This window comes from Drosophila ananassae, chromosome 3L, assembly GCF_017639315.1.
Source record: "Drosophila ananassae strain 14024-0371.13 chromosome 3L, ASM1763931v2, whole genome shotgun sequence".
In the NCBI taxonomy this organism is placed as follows: Eukaryota; Metazoa; Arthropoda; class Insecta; order Diptera; family Drosophilidae; genus Drosophila; species Drosophila ananassae.
The window spans coordinates 12,458,165-12,475,614 of NC_057929.1; positions in this window are offsets into that span (position 1 = coordinate 12,458,165).

The following is a 17,450-nucleotide window of genomic DNA, read 5'->3' on the forward strand; positions in this document are numbered from 1 at the left end:
GCTGGGTAGCCAGGAGGAATGGGGGTTCCTGGCGATTGTATTTTACTTTCCAACTGTCTCTTTATTGGATGTTCTCCGGTCCTTAATCACTTTCATGTCTGTCCTTGTTCGAAGTTGAGTTTTTTGTAACTCCTTTTTCATTTTAAACCAAGAGGGGAACGATCGAATCGATATGGAGATTCTAACTAACTTGGCCTCGCAGTTTATAAGCGCCATGGACACTTAAAGCTCTAAGGAGTTTAATAAAGTTCGACTGGGGATAAGTTTTTGATTGTTTCCTCCCGCTCCCCCATTATCTGCCTAATAAACTGCTGTTTAAAATTCGCACTAAATTATCAGTCCCTGCTCGGACCCTGGCTAGGCCCCAAATCGAGGGCCCCCACCCGCCGACAAACTCATTACCGGCGACAAAGGAGCAGAAAGTGAAAGTCTCTCCCCAAAACCGGCCAAGATGCTGAACGTGCTCCTGTTCCAAAGGGAAAGCGTCGGAGCCCACCACAAGTGTTTTCCTAAGGACCTTGCGTGGGCAGGACTCTGGGACTTCGCCATCGCTTTTCCAGCGCACACTCACATCCTTATATAAGGCGACTCCCCTTTTCGCCAACCCCCTTGGCCCCCACCCCGCCCCAACCATCGTCGGGGGAAACTCCTCGCAGCCTTCGTGGTCGTTATCGGCATCTATCTCGTTCCCGCGTGTGTGCCAAAGTTTTTCCACGAGCGGTGTTTTTCTTTTCTCCTCGTTCGACGCCCCCACGAAAAGTTCGTCGTTGTCGCTGCTGATTTCCACAATCGGTACTTGCATTGACACACACACACCTCCCCGAGTACGTGTGTATATACGGGGCTGAAGAGCTCGTATTATCGACTTGCGTACATACACACAGTATGTATCTGATATAATACACCCAACCAGGCTCATATAAGAGTTATGCGCCCATGACAGCTCCCCCAATGGGGCTGCTTCTCTAAGCCCTTCCTCCAGGGGCCCCACGCTCGCACTCACGCTTATGTACTGCTCCACCTACATACACATATTGCGATTACTGGGTTGTCATGTGGGTGATACCAAAGGACTTTTCACGATTCGTGAATTTCTAACGTGAGAACCCTTGAGGGAGGAAGGGGGCCTGGTCAGTCCCACACATTAACCCAAAACGCTCTTGTGCCTTCAGACCCGAGCATTACTTATACAGTTAACTACACATTCCCACACACTTCTCTGATTACTGGTCCGGTGCCCCGCCAATCTCAAATGTGAACACATTTAAGAGCTACAAAGGGAATCTTTAGGTTTTTCACACAATTCAATGCGTTTTTCACACGCTTAAATTATAATTCCAGTTAGGTCTTATTTCGGGGGCTACCTTCCACATAGTCGGACTATATGCCTACACATGAGCATACATTTCTCAAGAGTGGGAGTGCGCTGGTGGTGGTGGTGGTGGTGCTGGACTCTCTACAAACTGCTGTCTGGGCTAATTTAAATTTTCGTCTTCCCTTTAAGAAAGTTGACCAGGCCGTGACTTGTGCGCTGGCTCATTAACTTGGCCCATAGTTCCGCGTTCGTCTCCTCCTCCGCCGTCCGCCGTCCACCGTCTTATCGTCGAGATAAAAATCGATTCGCGCGGTCGTCGCCACCACCACTGACGACCGGCGGACAACTTTCCTAACTTAACCTTTATTGTCCGAAAGTTGTTCTTCTTATTACTCTGGTATTTTCTTTCGTTTTCCTCCATTTTCTTGCACTTTTTTTCGGCTTTTCTCGGCGGACGCAAAATTGTTTTAGAGGTGAATTTACATTCTACCACTACCCAGTGCCCAGTAACCAGTAACCAGTACCGAGTACTGAGTACTGAGAGTGGCCTTTAAGTTGGTCACCGTAGACGTCCGTCGTCTGGCGCTTTACCCGATGTTTATCTCTGTCATAATATGCGCTGGGAATCACCTTAAAGTGATACTATCTCAGGCCCAGTTCCCCTGGAGAGCTCTGCCCGCTCGAATTTCGTTCTTTCTTTTCTGTCTGCGAGGGTGGAGGTCTTTTTTCGGGTGGCTACTGAAACGTAAGGTCCCTCCTTTATTGCGTTTGAAGATGTCTCCTATGGGACTCCCTTTTCTCGAACATGTTTTCTATTATTCGGACAATGGTCACTCATTGTTTTTAATTGCATCTCATGTTGTCTTTTGTTTTGGAGCTAAGATTTCACCCAAGCAGATCCAATCGATCTTGTTTCTGAATGAAATGGAAAAATTCGGGAAAACAGGATTACAATTTTAAGAATTTGTACTGCAGAAAGAAGGTCCTGACCGTCTTAGGAACAACCCCATCTTCTGCTTTCATTAAATTCGACTTTGCCTTGCTGATGGACACAAAATTAGCTGAGAGCCAAACTTTGGGACTGCTCACACAACTAATTGGAAAATGACAGAAAACTTTTAATTGAGTCATATTTGTAATTAGTAAATGCAATTAAAGTTTTGCCCGGAGCTCTCCGAAACTTTTGCCAAACAAAATATCAAAGAGGAATTAGAGTCCTCAGATCTTGGCCATGGAACTGTGCTTAATCACTATATTTATGTGTAATGTTCTGCATCGCAAGATCTGTCCGGCTTGATCTGCTCTGGGCCATGGGAGGTAATTCTACGTTTTCCTCGAACCACTGGGGCCGAGGCGCCGCCAAGCTCCTCCTTTTTGGTGCCAAGGCTACATCGCCATCGACATCGACATCGAAGAATTCTGAGTGCCACACCCGGCTCATATGTGGGGCTCAGCCTCGCTGCTGCCACACGTGCAACGGGCTGCGAACAATGGACTGGGATCGGGTGGATCGCAGTTGGACAACTGATGGCTCTGTTAGCCAACAAAGACGATCTGCGCCAAGCAAATGCCAGGCGAGTATGAAAGATGAATTAAAATAAGTAAAATAATATTTATTTATAGCCCCCAAATGGTTTTATTGTTTGCTCAGTAATATTGAAATCGTTGCGGGGAGCCAGCTGCATCCACAAAGCAGCCCAGGGCACCAGGTCGGACGCTCGCTGGGCGGGCAGGGGAGGATGTGAGGTCTGGCTGCCTCACGAGGCCATCTCTAGGCCGCGCCAAATGCAGAGACCTTAACTTTGCTACTTGGGCCGGCTGGAGAGGAGCACCCAAAAGCGGTGTGGTCCATTGTTAGTGGTCCGTGGCTTTCGATGACCCAGAAGTGAGCAGCCCCAAGGGATGTGGACTGCAGGATGTGGGAGTGCATTGTGGGAGTGCATTACATCACCACGGCGGAGCAATTGGGCCGCTTAAACAAATTACCCGCTTATCGAGATGCCTGGCGCTGACCATTGTCTAGACTTGTGACTGAGCCATGTCTAAATAGAGGATTATCCTAGCGCCAGGATTAACCGTGTCCCAGTTCCAGTCTCAGACAAAGGCGAAATCAAATAAACATTAGCAGGCCACGTAGAGGCCGAGCGGCGAAGAATGCAAATCCTTTGGCAGCAAAAGTTAAGATTAGCATCGTCTGGGCTGGCGAAGGATATTTCTGCCCGGTAGCGACGGAACTCTATTAGTGACCGCAAGACAGGGGCGGCTAATCCCCCGAAAACACTCACGGAAAATTAGGTCAGTCTAGGCAGGAGCAGGAGCAGCCGCCCTACGAGAGGCGAGGGAAGTGGTACTGCTTCGGAAGCGCCGGATAATCATCAAAATTAGGCAAGATCAGCGATTGGGAATTGGGCAGTCGTCCCATTAGGAGAACGACGCTGTCTCTGAGCCCTCTTGGATAGGCATCACGGAAAAATTCGAGAAAATGTAAAATGAAGCCTGGAAAATGAACGGAATATTTCCCACAATTGTCAGCACTCTAGCCTGCCCCATCTATGGCGGCGGCACATCAGACAGCGGACGGCGGACAGGGACTCAAGCACTTTCACTCTGCAACAAATTTATGCACGCCCCCTTCAACACGTATCTGGAGTGAATCTGCCACTCGCCCTCGGAGCTGGCTACTGTATCTGGGGAGCTGCGAGTGCGAGTGGACAAAAAGCTGTGGCAGCCAACCCACCATCAACATGTCGTATCCTTTTGCATATCCCTGGGCTACAGGAGCCGAGTAGACTGGCGACTGGAGAGCAAGCGGAGAAACCGAAGCGAATGCCGGCGCTTTGGCTTTATTGCTTCATTTCGCAGTGCGATTTGTTTTGATTTCAGCAGTTTGATAACCTTTTTGTGTGTGGCTTTGCCGTTGCTGTTTCTTTGGCCGTTTCTGTTGCTCTTTATTGTTTTTGGTATTAGTAATTGTTGCCAATTCCCTGCGGATATGACGTTTCTGGTATCCATGTCTGGTTGGCATTGTTCGCCTCGCGGATCCCCCTCTTCTCGCCGGGTTTCTGGACTTCGACATTTGCTGCCATGGCAGCGAGGAGTCTATTTTGTGCAGCTCCACCCGAGAGCTCCGCAATTGTTTTTCACAAAAACTCTTGGTGGCAAAAACTTGTTGAACATTGGGCGAATTTAAACTATTTTCGCAGCCTTCGCACAAAAACCAAAGAATCTGTCCCGCATCTGTCGTTGAGAAAAGCGAAATTCAAGGTGTACTGAATGGAAGCCCAATGCAGAACCTAGTACTACCTACTATACTTAAAATATTTCTGCATCGGCTTGCATGTTGTGCATATTTTTAGGCATAAGTTTATTGTCAGGGGCAGAGGCCGAAGAGAGTTCCGAACTTTAACCTTTGTGGTACGACTAATTGAGCTTACCTTGGGCCGCCTAAGAACTAGCCAAGTTGAAGGTGGTCATTGGAAAACGGGCTCGACGGGGCTTCCATTCAAATTCAATTAGAAATATTCAAAAATTAACTTAATTTGAGAACGCAAAAGTACTCGGGCCTGTGAACTTATGCAAATATCGGAAATATCTCAGTCGGTGGCCCTCACAAAGACACAAGGGTTGGGTTTCTCAACTTATTTCGCTGCTCACTTTTAATTACGTTAAAACTTATTAAATGATAAATGCTAAGTACAATGTTAGGCATTTGCATTTCATGCATCGAAATAAATTATTTTTTACCAGGCAGAGATCGAAATTTCGCATCTGCGATCGCGTGAGTTTCAGTTAATTTTAATCTGGCTTTCCAGGGGTTATTATATTTATGAGCTGCTAAAAGCTTTTTCGGGGTGAACGTTGCATTCTCTGATTGAATTCTGAGTGTGCCTAAGAACTTTATTAGCCGATTTTCAGATCAGTTTTTCGAAGGAAACTTCCGACGGCACGTGGTGATTTAAACTGTTACGATATTGGGTGCACTACGGTATTACGAATCGATTGAGATCCCAGGGGGTCTGTGCGCCTGCGCGTCAGGTCCGCTTCGCGTTTGGGCAGCAACTGATCCGACTGGGACCGGATCGGGTCGGTGGAGCCCCTGAAAGCCGGGCTTTCTGTGTTGCTTGTGGAACTTTGAGCGTTCTTCGAGCCCCCTGGTTGGCTGGCCACGTTCGAGAGGTCTCCGAACTGGTTTTGGCCTCCTGTCCTCAGCTCTCTCGCCTTTTTTGTAGCTTTTCGGCGGCGCTGTGGCCTCTGTTTTGCTGGCCTGACTAATTGGTCAGCGGTCTTCCCCGTCGGCTCTTGAGCAATTAGTTTTCGTTCTAATTGGTCAGAAATATATTATGACCGACATTTGCCTCAACCGATCGCAAAAACAGCGAGGAGCCGTCAGAACGGGTTTCCCCTGTCCCCGCCCGAGTTCGATCTTGGGTGTTTCCTCTCGAAAGATTGTGTAGAATCTACACTGCAGATCATCGGATTAATCTGAGTGTAAGGCGACCCAATGCTAATTAGCCCTATTTGGCTTTGGATTTGGATGGTCAGTGATGCGGAAAGTTCTCTGGTCCCCATTGCCGAGGTCGTAGTTCGACGTCTTGCATTTGTGGCATAATGTGTAATCACGAAAGACAACCCACTACTCTTGGGACTTGTTCTCGAAACCGAACGGTAAGCTGATTAAAATCTGGAGCAAAAGCCCGCTTCCAAGATAATATCTCGGCTGCTGGTAAATTTAAATCAGCAACTCCCAATACCTTTGCGGAACAATATGAACTCCATCAGACTTCCACTCGAAGGGCTTCCACAGCAAAGGAACCGTTTTCTCAGAGGCAACAGTTGCAGTGGCTGCTGCAACATCGGCAGCAACACGCGGGGTATTTAGGCAACAAACAAACAGCAACAGAAACAGGAACAGCACAAAGCCGCAGCAGGGCGAGCAAATAAATCGTGATCACGTGGTCAAGAGGGCTTGCCTGGCTAGAGATTCGGTGTAGGTGGAGCAGGAACTGAACTGAACTCTACTCAACTCCTTCTTAACTCCTGCAGCAATAAATGTAGCGCTTGTCTCGACTGATAAAGCCACACAAAGAGAGAAGTGATCTACTAACAGAAACAGCAACCCAACAGCAACAGCAACAGCAACTGCACAACAAGATCATGTTTGTCGTGTCATACGAAAGAAAAATAGTACAAAATAGTAGTAGGGATGCTGGTAGGCCAGGCTGCTATCCAGTTCTACTACCACTACTATCACCACATTGCGCGCCCAACCGATCGCATACACAACACGCTCCGAAGTCCCTGGAGCCTGCAACTCCTGCAGCAATCATCGTCATCATCTTCGTCGTCGGCTTCGTCGTCGTGGTGGGGCATTCAAATTTGGCGCTTGAATTTGTAGCAAGTTCAGAGTTGAAGCTGCAGCTGCCGCAACGGGGAGTCGTCGCCAGGGAAACAACAGCAACAGACACTGCAACACGGCAACAACAGCCACCAGCAACAATGCATGTCGCTGAAATCGAAATCAAGATCAGAAAATAGAAACTGGGAGATCCGAATCAGCAGCATCATCGGCCACGCCGTGCCCTTACGTATCAAAACAAAGAGCAGGGAGGGGCGAGGATAAGGCGGGGAAGAGAGTTTTCTCAGAGTCCACGTATGTTCCGACTCCCAGTCCGAGCTGGAGTCTCCGATCTCGATCGGAGGCCGCTTCGTGACGCACAATGTGGTCATGGGCCAGCCTCCCTTGTTAGATGCAGATGCATCCACTCCCCAGTACCAAAAGGGGCAAGGGGGAGGCAGTACCAAATTTGATTCTAATTGTCGGCGCTGTGTTCGTCAGCTGGTGTGCTTCCCGGTCGCCATCATCATGCCACAACCGATTCGCGCTCCCAGATCAGTCGTGGGCTGGAATTTGGCGCTTTACTCGCCAATCAGATGCGCTTTATTGGAGGATTCTTCGGAGCCAGTCCAAAGATCTGCCTTCCAAATCCTACAGATCGGCTCTGTTGTGCTTCATTTATGCCAAAAACCCATTTGCTGCCTCCCTTTCCCACTCCGCGGCCGACAGTGGAAAGTAGCTGACACACATTTCTCGCAATTTCAATCTCAGGCAAACAAAGCAGAGGTCCAGAGCCGCTTGACTGGGGCTTGAACCGTCGGTCAATTGGGGATGGTGAACCCTCTGCGTCTTTGCTTTGCGGCATGTTGCACGCGTGATTAGCAGCTCCAGCACCAGGCACGGCACCGGACTCCCATCAGACATCAGACACATGCGCCCATCAAAGCTCGGCAGAAACAAATCAAGATTAACGGCGGATCAGTGGATCAGGGGATCAGCGGATCAAGTATCAACTATCAAGGTTTGTTTTGGGCTGGAAAACAAAGGCCGGAGCGGAGCTGCCCAGGGCACAGCATGTGAGCGCTTTCAAATTGTTTCAAGTGTGAAGATCAATTTCATGGCACGTTACCGGGTTCGGAGCAGACTGGGGGGATGACTTCTTCTTCTTGGCTGAACTGGACTGGACTGGACTGGATCCTCCTCTGCCCCGGCCCATTTGCATGAATTTGAATACAATTGACGAATTGTAGTTCGGGCATTTGTCTGTTTTTGTCTGATCTTGTAATGTGTCTATTATATTTCAGGCCATTGTTGCTGTCGTGGGGCAAGTGTGAGAAATTTGTGGGCTCTCTGTGTGTGAACGAAGCGTGGAAATGAGAATCGCCTGCAGAGATAGTATCTTTGCATCCGTGTATCTGTGGCGTGCCTACTATTGATACATCATCGGACTTTTCTGAACTTTAGCCGGTAATTAGACAAATTCAAATGTCAACAGAAAGTTCAACGTACCTTCCCTCGAGAGGGAAGCGCTCTCATAATCGCCGTCGATAATTTATTGTTACGCGAATAAGTTTCGACACTAAAAGCCAGTTAGAGGGCCAGTTACCTGGACAGACTCCTCCAACTAATCAGATTGACCCAGTAAACCAGTTGACCGAGTTGCTTTGGATTTCGGATTTCGGTTATTGCCTGGATCGGGTCCATGCAACCCGTCAACATTATTATTTGCCTTGTTAACTTGTCTGCACGAAATGACATTTTACAGCTAAATTTGCCGTCTGGACGGAGATTTCCCAAGACAACGGCCGAACCGAACCGCCAGCCAGTTTTGCTAACGAAGCGGTGCGCTGGAACGTCGAAGATGGCCAGCTCGCTGGTGCCAAAATCGATTTTGCAAGCTTCGATCTCGGCGTTCCCTACTGGCGCTATCCCTGTCTCAGCTCTCCATTCTTTCAGTCTCCGGCTTCTGTCTGGGCCCACTTACTGTCCCACTCCCGATCTCTTCCAACAAAGTCCCAGCAATGGCAGACTTGCTCCAAATAAATCCTTCCTTCTCGAAGAGTTTTCCCTTTCACGGGCCATTCTTTCTGGCCTTCCATCTATGAGAGGAACTATCTCTTCAAAACTTACTCGACACTGGTTAATTTTTTGCCAAATGCTGAATAAGTTCAGACATGATTAGCTAATGGGGAAGGAACCTCAGCAGCTCCCCAAAGGCCTCGAAATATCAAAGGCTCCAAACAGCAGAAAATCAGCTCCCTTCGCAGCGAAAAATGGATTGGAAATAACTAACCACGGGTTAGTATCGCAAAAGTCATAAATAAAATATTTGACCATAACCTGGGATACCTGGGATACAAAACCTCAATAAGGTATCACAGGAAATCACCTTAGTTCTGGGAGTCGAACTCGGAGATACCCTGGCGCTGCCCCCAATAGGGAAGGTGCCAGGATGGCTGGCTCCAGAAAGGTAGCAGTGCGCTACCCCCTGGAACTGAGGGTATGGATTGGTGAAGGCAACAAATGACTCGCCGGTGCTTGGAAAACACCTCGCAGTGCCTGGAAGCAACAGAAAATGTGGAAATGTGCGGCACCGGCCACCTACAGGAGGTGGAGACCCTGCTAAACGATCAATCGTCGCGATCAGAGGCACGTTTGGACTCCAATTGGAGTGGGCGGGGAATATTACTCACTGTGGCGGTGATACGGACTATTACGTAAGTGAGAGCCACTAGATTGGGTACTTATGGCGAGAGTGCAACTGAAAGACAGTCTCAAGATTTTAATTATTCAATAAGTAAGCTTTGAAGCAATTCCTAGGGGAGGATGTACTGTAATCGCCTAATTGATTTTCTGAATCCTCAGTTGTGCCGAGAAAAATGCGCATAAATTAATTTGCCCAAATGCCAAGCTTCAGGAGTTGTCCTTTGCTGCCAATGGTGTTTATAGGTGGCATTATTAATTAGTTCTTTGGGGCAACGAGGACGGATTTGGGTGAAAAATCACTGCAAATCACTCAAACGCAAATGGCAGCGGAGATAATCATCGACTAACTACAGAAACGAGCAGAAGTAATCGGCGAATGACGCAGGTGTAATGGAAGTGAATGAATCCGAGACGTCAAGGGTTAATGCTTCCAGAGGATACTCCGGCGGTCATCCCGCCCAGAGTCCAGATACAGAATTGGCTTAAAGACGGAACGCTGCTAAGACAGCAGTATCTGCCGAGCATTCCAAATTAAATAGTCGGGAAAATTAATCAATAATCCGGACAAGAAAAGTTCAACTTTGCGCCGCGCCTGGGGGAAAGTGAACGGGGAAAGTAACTCGGGGGTGTCTGGGAAGATCGCAGGTTTTTAACCCTTTCACTATACTCGTGTGTCCCGGTACATAAGAAGTCAACAGATAAGTGAGGCAGAGACCCATCCAAGACCTGCACAGCAGAAAGGTTGCATGGAGCAGGGCTCGGGAGCGCTCGACTTGCGCTCAAAAGTCACTCATCCGCTCCGTGGGCCGCCGCGCTCTCTCGGCCTGCGCGCTGTCTCTTTGAGCCAACTGCCTGGCACTTGAGTGTTTTGGGCCATAGACAGAGTGTCGTCGGTCGGGGCGCCTTCCACGGAATCTCCACTGGAATGCTGAGCGCTTTCGCCGTGCCGCGGCGCATCTCCTATTTCGGACCCTTCTTCCGTCCGCTGGCATATTTTGTTTCCTTTTACAAATGCACAGATTTTCGCCATTCCTTTTTTTGCGCATTAAGTCAGATTTTTAATTTATTTGCTCCTGCCTCCTGCCTCCTGCCTCTGGCTCTGGCTCTGCCTCCTTGGGCTTCGTTTTGTTTCTCTTTCGCCGCTGTCTCGTTTGTTGATGGAAACATTTCCGTTTTGTATTTGCGCAATTTGCTTTCAGCCGCGCTTAGTCCCTGGGATCTGCATAGGATCTGCGAGGTTTTATTGCCTCTTCAGGATTATTGCTGGGCCTGACATACTTCCATTCATGCCATTCATTATCTATTTCGCATAAACCATTGATTCGCATTCCCAGCCGACCCTTCATATCCCTTTTACTTCCAATATTATCCGTTTCGCCCTCATAAACCCTGGAGAAACTCATATTGGAGGAGTATCCATCATCGTTCGAACCCACCGCCCCCTGGACTGCTTCCTCCCTGCTGAAATAAATTGAAAAACACATGCACCGACCCTTGCACGAATCCTCCTCCACCCCCCATTGGAGACACGTCCGTACATATGTACATACGTCTTCACATAGGTATGTACATGCATTCGTTCGTATGTAAGCATATTTACTCATGTACGAATCAGGCACCGTCATCCTCCCCACCCCCTATGCCCCACCGCCCCTACCGAGCTCCTCCGGATCCCTCTGCCTCCTCCTCGCCCGGCAGCGGCCACGTATGAGAGTGTGCAATGCGAGTTGCGAGTTGTATTCGTCATACATGCTGCGTCGACGTCGTCAGCAGCAGCGGCAGCGGCTGTGGCAGCGCAGCACTCAGCTCTGCCGACTGCGCAGTTCGGCTTTTCCTCGGCATTCGCTTAATTTTTTGCTCCACGCTTTTTTCGTCCCAAGCTCTGCTCCGTGGAGAGAAAGAGAGCGAGCACGAGAGAAAGAAGGAGAGAGTGGCCCCACACACATACACTGTTGTTGTTGTTGTTGTTTTGCTGCACACGAGTTGGCGCTTCAATACATATAGAGGTGTATATATGTGTGGGTGTGTGTCTGAGTCTTACATGTTTTTTATTTCCTTTTGGATGTGGCTGTTGCTGTTGTTGTAGTTGTTTTGCTCCCCAGTTTTTAGACTCCGCCTTTTTTGTCGTCTGCATGTCTCTGGCTGTGTGTCTTCGCCCGCTTGCTTCTTCCCCCTTTTTCGGTGGCGCCACCCCTCCCCGCCTGCGATGGATTTTTAAGCAGCGTTAGAGGGGGCGCCTGCGAGGCGAAAAGGGGGGCCATAAAGAAGAAGAGGCTGCCTGGCGAAAGAGTGAATGTATGTGAGAGACTGCGAGCTTGGCACTCGCTTCGTTCCATTCGCATTTCGTGTGATTTATTCTCTGTACTCTGTACGCTGCGTACTTATGCTCACTTGCTTCGCATCTGTGTCTGTGTCTGTGTGGGTGTCTCTGCAGGAGTGTGTGCGAGTGTGTGTCAGTGTGTGTGTGGCTCATTTTAACTCTCATCCATTCGTTTTGAACTTAATGTGTTGCTGGCTGGTCTCCGACGAATGGGAAACGAATGAGTTCTTCTGCTGTGCTGGCAGCTTGTTTAGGTTTATTTAGCACACAAAATCATACATACGACATACATACGCTTATGTACTGGCTTGGCACCCGCCTTTTCCCTCCCAGTCTGCCTATGTACGTGCCGGTGCACTGCGATTGACTCGAACGGGTTCTATGTATGTATGCTGCACACACAGGTCGTATGAGTAATATTTTCGGAATATTGCGCATACGACATGGTGGACATCCTTTTAGAAATAGAGGGCTGGAGAGAACCCTCTAATTGCCGTTGCAGCAGCAAGTACTCCACTTTGTGCAACGTGAATGGGGACTAGGGACTACTGGGGACAAAGGATTAGAGGCCCCTCGGGCGGCACAAAGGCTTCAAATTATTTAAAAAGGACTTCCGAGTTGCCACTGAAAAATGACAGTCAAAGGCAAAGGGAAAGGCAAAGGCAAGGGTTCAAAGCTCCACAAAAGCACTTCAGTCGCTGGAACTGGAGCCTTTCGCAAATGAAAATGGAAACGGCCAAGAAATCGAATAATAGCGGGAAAAACTTTAGAAATGGACTGGAAAATGTTGAATTTAATTCGAGTCAAGGCCAAGAGCTGGACGGAAGGAAGTTAAAGAGCAGAAAGCTGAAAAACAGGTCACTTTAAGGTCATTCACACTTTGGACCAAGTCCGGCACTGACCTCGCGGTGGCGGCTACTTTATTACTTTAAGATTTCGCCTTGACTTTGAACAACAGTTCGCCATCGCCATCGCCATTGCCGGATGGCTTTTTTCTTCGCTCTGCTCCTGCTCCGCACCTCCACGACGTCTTCCCCAAGCACAATGGACTCCCGCGCTAAAAAAACGCGGTAAAAAGCGCAAGTTTTCTTAGGGTTTTTGTATTCTCGTTTTCGTTCTCTCCGCCTTGCCGGCCATAATGACCGAAAGCCACGTGAAGTTTCTGGAGACGCTGCAATAATGACCAATTTCCGGGCAAGCGTTGACATCTTAAGAGGTGTAGCCTTGCCGCCGAAATCAATGCGACGGGGGGCTTTAAGGAGCTTCATTTAATATTTTTACAATCAGAATTTAATGTATTTCCCTTTTACCTTTAAAGTGGCTTTTTGTCTTCCAGAGAGTCTATACCTTTCTAAAGTCGCGTGCCGCGAGACAGGACACGTGTCTGGGATTTCTTCTGAAGTGTTAATCAAAGTTGTTTTCCATTTTCAATCAATAGGCACGATCTAATGTATGAAAATCTCGAATATGCTGCTATACATTCATTTCTTTAATTCAAAAGTGGAAGTTTTTGGACTAAAAAAGGTAAAAATATTCGCCCGTAAGAGCTTAAGAGAACCAAACCCGAAATCGTGAAGACGCCCATAGGGAAACCCCCCGCCCTCGCACTGGAAACCACAGAAAAAATGTCCAATTCCACTCCCCGGCCGAATTCACCCCCGGAAACTCTGGCCAACTGAGCAGCAGTTGGCTGCCATTAAATATTCAATTGAAATCCTCTTCGTTCTTCCGCTGCCGTTCCGAACCGCCCTCCGGTTTCGATTTGTATCCAAATGTCATTTTTTATTTGGCGTCTTTTGCATTTTATTTGCTACATTTGTAAGCAGCCTCCACTACAATATATACCGGCCGGGATACATACATTCGAGCGGGTATATATACGTCTATGTGGGTCTGGGTGTGCAGCTGCCCATTTGGATACGCAACTCGTCCATTGACAATCCGTGTTCCATGTGTTGCTCGACGGCCAATGGGAATCCTCCGAGTCGTCGAAGGACTTGCCGCACCGCTGGATTTAGTTCTCAATTTTTCCCGTTTCTTTGTCACTCATGGGACGCACGAGTATGGTCCGCTGCTCCTTGGAGTCTTTGGAGGCTTAGGGGATTGTGGATGGATGGGAGTGGGTGTTGGGAAGTGGGTTGTGGGTAGTGGGTAGTGGGGTTTGGGCTTTGGGCGTGAGACTTTTTCTCGCCAACAGCCAAGGCAAGGCATCGGGCTGTCGGGCAAATAAAAAAGTTTTTTCAATTGATTTTTTGCTATTCTTCTTCCTCCCGGCACGTATTCCTTTTATTCCTCGGGGGGCAGGGGGGCTTGAGAAATTGGTTGAAATCAATTGGATTTGCCGGCAGGAACTTTTTGAGCGACAGCAGGCCGGTTCGGGCCGCTAGGTGGCGCTGCCATTAGCATTTCGGGGGTGGGGTGGATCCGTGGGCTTTGTTTTCCATGTCAGTGCAGTAGCAGTAGCAGATGAAGCGCGATTTGCATAATTCAAAGTGAATGGAGTAACTGCCGCTCAGATTGGCTTTTCGATTCGCCGATGGTCACTAAATTAGTGCGGAACTTTCTCGCACCGAGTCTCGTACTGTACCATTTAGCAAGTGGCTTATTACATCTGGAAAGTATTAGGCCCAAATTAGCTGCAATCACAATTACCTTTCCCTTTGGCCGATTGCCTTTGGCTGGGCTTCCATGGCAGCAAGGCGAGCTTGTAGCCGCTAATTTGATCAAAATTCGCACAAAATGAACATCCCTTTCACCGCCTCGCTACCCCAGCTTCCTTACTTTCGCCGCCAATAGGCCTTCGATGCTTATTCTAATGCAAATACGATTGAACCGTTTATCAAATGTTTCCTGGTTACCTTGAACACCGCCGAGAACACAAAGGGGACACAACAAAGCCCAACAATGGCAGGGCCACAGAATCACAACACCACTAAATCAACAACCACAACAAGCCACCCTGTCCCGCAAAGAAAAGAGATAGGAAAATTGGCGAACTCCGAGCCGGGAAATCGCGGGCCGGGTCGGGCCACGCAGAAGGAAAAATTCGCAAGCCGAAAATCAGATTGTGTAAAGTCGAGTTAAGTATCCTTTATGGGGTTCGTTGAGCAGGGCGCAGGATTAGGATATGGGTAACATGTTTGCCTAATACTTGCTGGGACACACCCCTCTTCCAGGTCCCTCCCCCGTCGCCACCCCGCCATTGTTGCCCCTGATTACGTAATGGTTCGGCACTTGATGATTGTTCTGCGGCGGCATGAAATTGATGTTTTTGCCAATTTCGCAATTGAATTGCAATCAAAGCGATGACGTGAAATAGAAAACCCCCGAAAGGCGCTCGCAGGGGTGCTGCTCACTTTGCCGGGGGATGGGATGCCGGAGAAAGTCCTTGCCAAAACCCGAGGACACGAGAATGCGAAAGTGAAAGCCAAACTAAATTAGGGTAAGGCTGATGCTTTCCTTCCCTGTTCCTGTTATTTTTTCGCAAACCTCGAGGGGGAGGGCTCGTCGTTTAGTTTATTGGCTGGCCGGCCGGGGAGGCCAGAGGGTGGAGGGTGGTGGGTGGAGGTTAGAGACTAGAGGGTGTGTGTTTGTTTACGTGCAGCGGGTGTGCGAAGTTGCGTGTCATAAATTTTTTTTCCCAGAATAAATTTGCACGCCGACAAAGCAGGAGAGCTCACTTCCCGCTTTCTCCGCCTCCTGGAGGCGGGGCAGCATGCGGCGCCTGTCAACGCTCATGGTTATAAAGGGAATTGGTCTTGTATCTCTGAGGTATTATTATCTGATTGTCATACAATCCAGTCTCAGTGAACGGGACTTGATCTTCCGGAAATTCACAAGACGAGCTAGAGACTTACATCATGCTTACGAAAGTTGGCTAATTTCGAACAGACTGTTTACATATCGATGGCCAATAAACAGGTTCTCAGGCCTCTGGAAACATGTACATAGCTGGGGGATCTTGTTCACACCGCTTCTGCCTCGCGAGTGGCGCTTCACAGGCCCTGTCAAAATTGCATCGGAGAACACAAGCTGGAAGATTATCATCCATTATGAAGGGCTTCGAGGCGAGCCCTTCCAGCTCGGGCTTACGTATTGCATTCTTGTAAAAATTGTATTCTTATAAAAATGTTTGTTTACTACGTGACCGGTCAGAGCGCTCCGCTGCTGATCCCCCAACCGCGATACACACGCGAGCCCGGCCAGCGCTTCTCCTGCGCAGTGTCCAGATGATCTACATGAGGCCCAGACTCCCGACCGAAGCAACACGTTGGGCTCAGAGTTCAATTAAGTCGACTCCCTCGCCCGTGCCTGCGCTCCGACTCATATGGATTTGCATTGGTCACGTTTTGGAGCGTGTAATATTTTAACCTTTCCTTATTTTCCCGAAGCTTATCGTTGATATTTTACAAATAAGTACAAATATGGATTTTATGATGGGGTGGGGAGTTCGGGGAGCTCATGGGCCGGAGCCAGAGCCAGAGCCAAAGCAAATAAAATTTTATATTCCTTGGCAAATTATTGCCAAAAACCAAACAAATTTTGCACACGAAAAGGCAATTTTTATTGCCGGCCAACCCTAGCTGGTTCCTGGCTCTTGAACGCTTCCGTTTATTTCCGGCTCTTTAATTTAACAGCTCTGCTAGACTCTGCCAGGCCGCCGGAATAAGTGACCTGGGTCAACCTGCTAAAATGCTGGCAGAAACCGGTCTGGAGGCATTGCCATTGTGATTTCCCACCTTAATTGATTTGCGGCCGCTGCCAGGAGCAGCAGAAAACCCAGCCACTAGGATAGCCCTTGCCGGCCCTCCCTCCTTCTCCAGACTACCCCGAGGCAGCCACCCCTACAAACAATCGACACCCCTCCACGAGTGCTTTTTTATTATGATTGCCGACCTCTTGTTGCCGCTACCGAAAATGAAAACGAAAACGAAACTGACCTTTGCCGCCGACCCGTGTCCATGTCCGTTCGTTTGTTTGTGCGGTCAGCCAGCCGCCGCTGCCATGGACATTGGCTGACCTTTGGCTGTCACCGTTCCCCTCCCTTTTCCCATTATCCCCTAGCCTTTTCTGCCCTCCACTCGTGTTGTGGGTCAATTTCTGATTAAGTTGTAATTTGCAGAGGAAATAAAAGTGCCGAAGAAGGGCTCGCTCGAACCGGTTCCGTAAGAATAAATATGCGGATGTGACCTAAGTGGTGTTAAATACCGGCTCAATCACGAGCTAATTGAGTATGAATAAGGGTCACCACATCCATATTCTTTACGAATGATGGTTTTCTTTGTCGAAGTTCTAAGATACTGCATCTCGGCAGTTCAAGGTCAAGTTGCGAAATTGTTGCACTTCGAATCGGCAAATAAAGGGTGCAAAGGCAAGGAATCCGCCGCGAAGTATCCAATTTGCCTGCCAGTGAGAAGGCAACACCAGCAGAACCCGTCAACAGCATGGCTCTGTTGGTCCAATTTCGTGCAAAACGTGCAGAAAGCGTTTTCAAAACGATTACACAGTATAATGCGCCCTGGTCCAAATATGCATCGTAAATTGTGCGGCTCCAAAGGCAGACTCCGCACCACAGCTAGGTCCAGTATGTGTGGCATATGTCGGGAATTGTACCTCTCTGGCACTGTGGCACTCGCCACGATTCCCTGGAAACAATTGCATTCGAGCACGCATCGAATGCAGAGTAATTTTTAATAACTCGTGAAATCCGGCACTACGTGAACAAGTCGAAAGCCAAACTTGAAGATTCACTAGCGCCGACTCCTCCTCTGGAC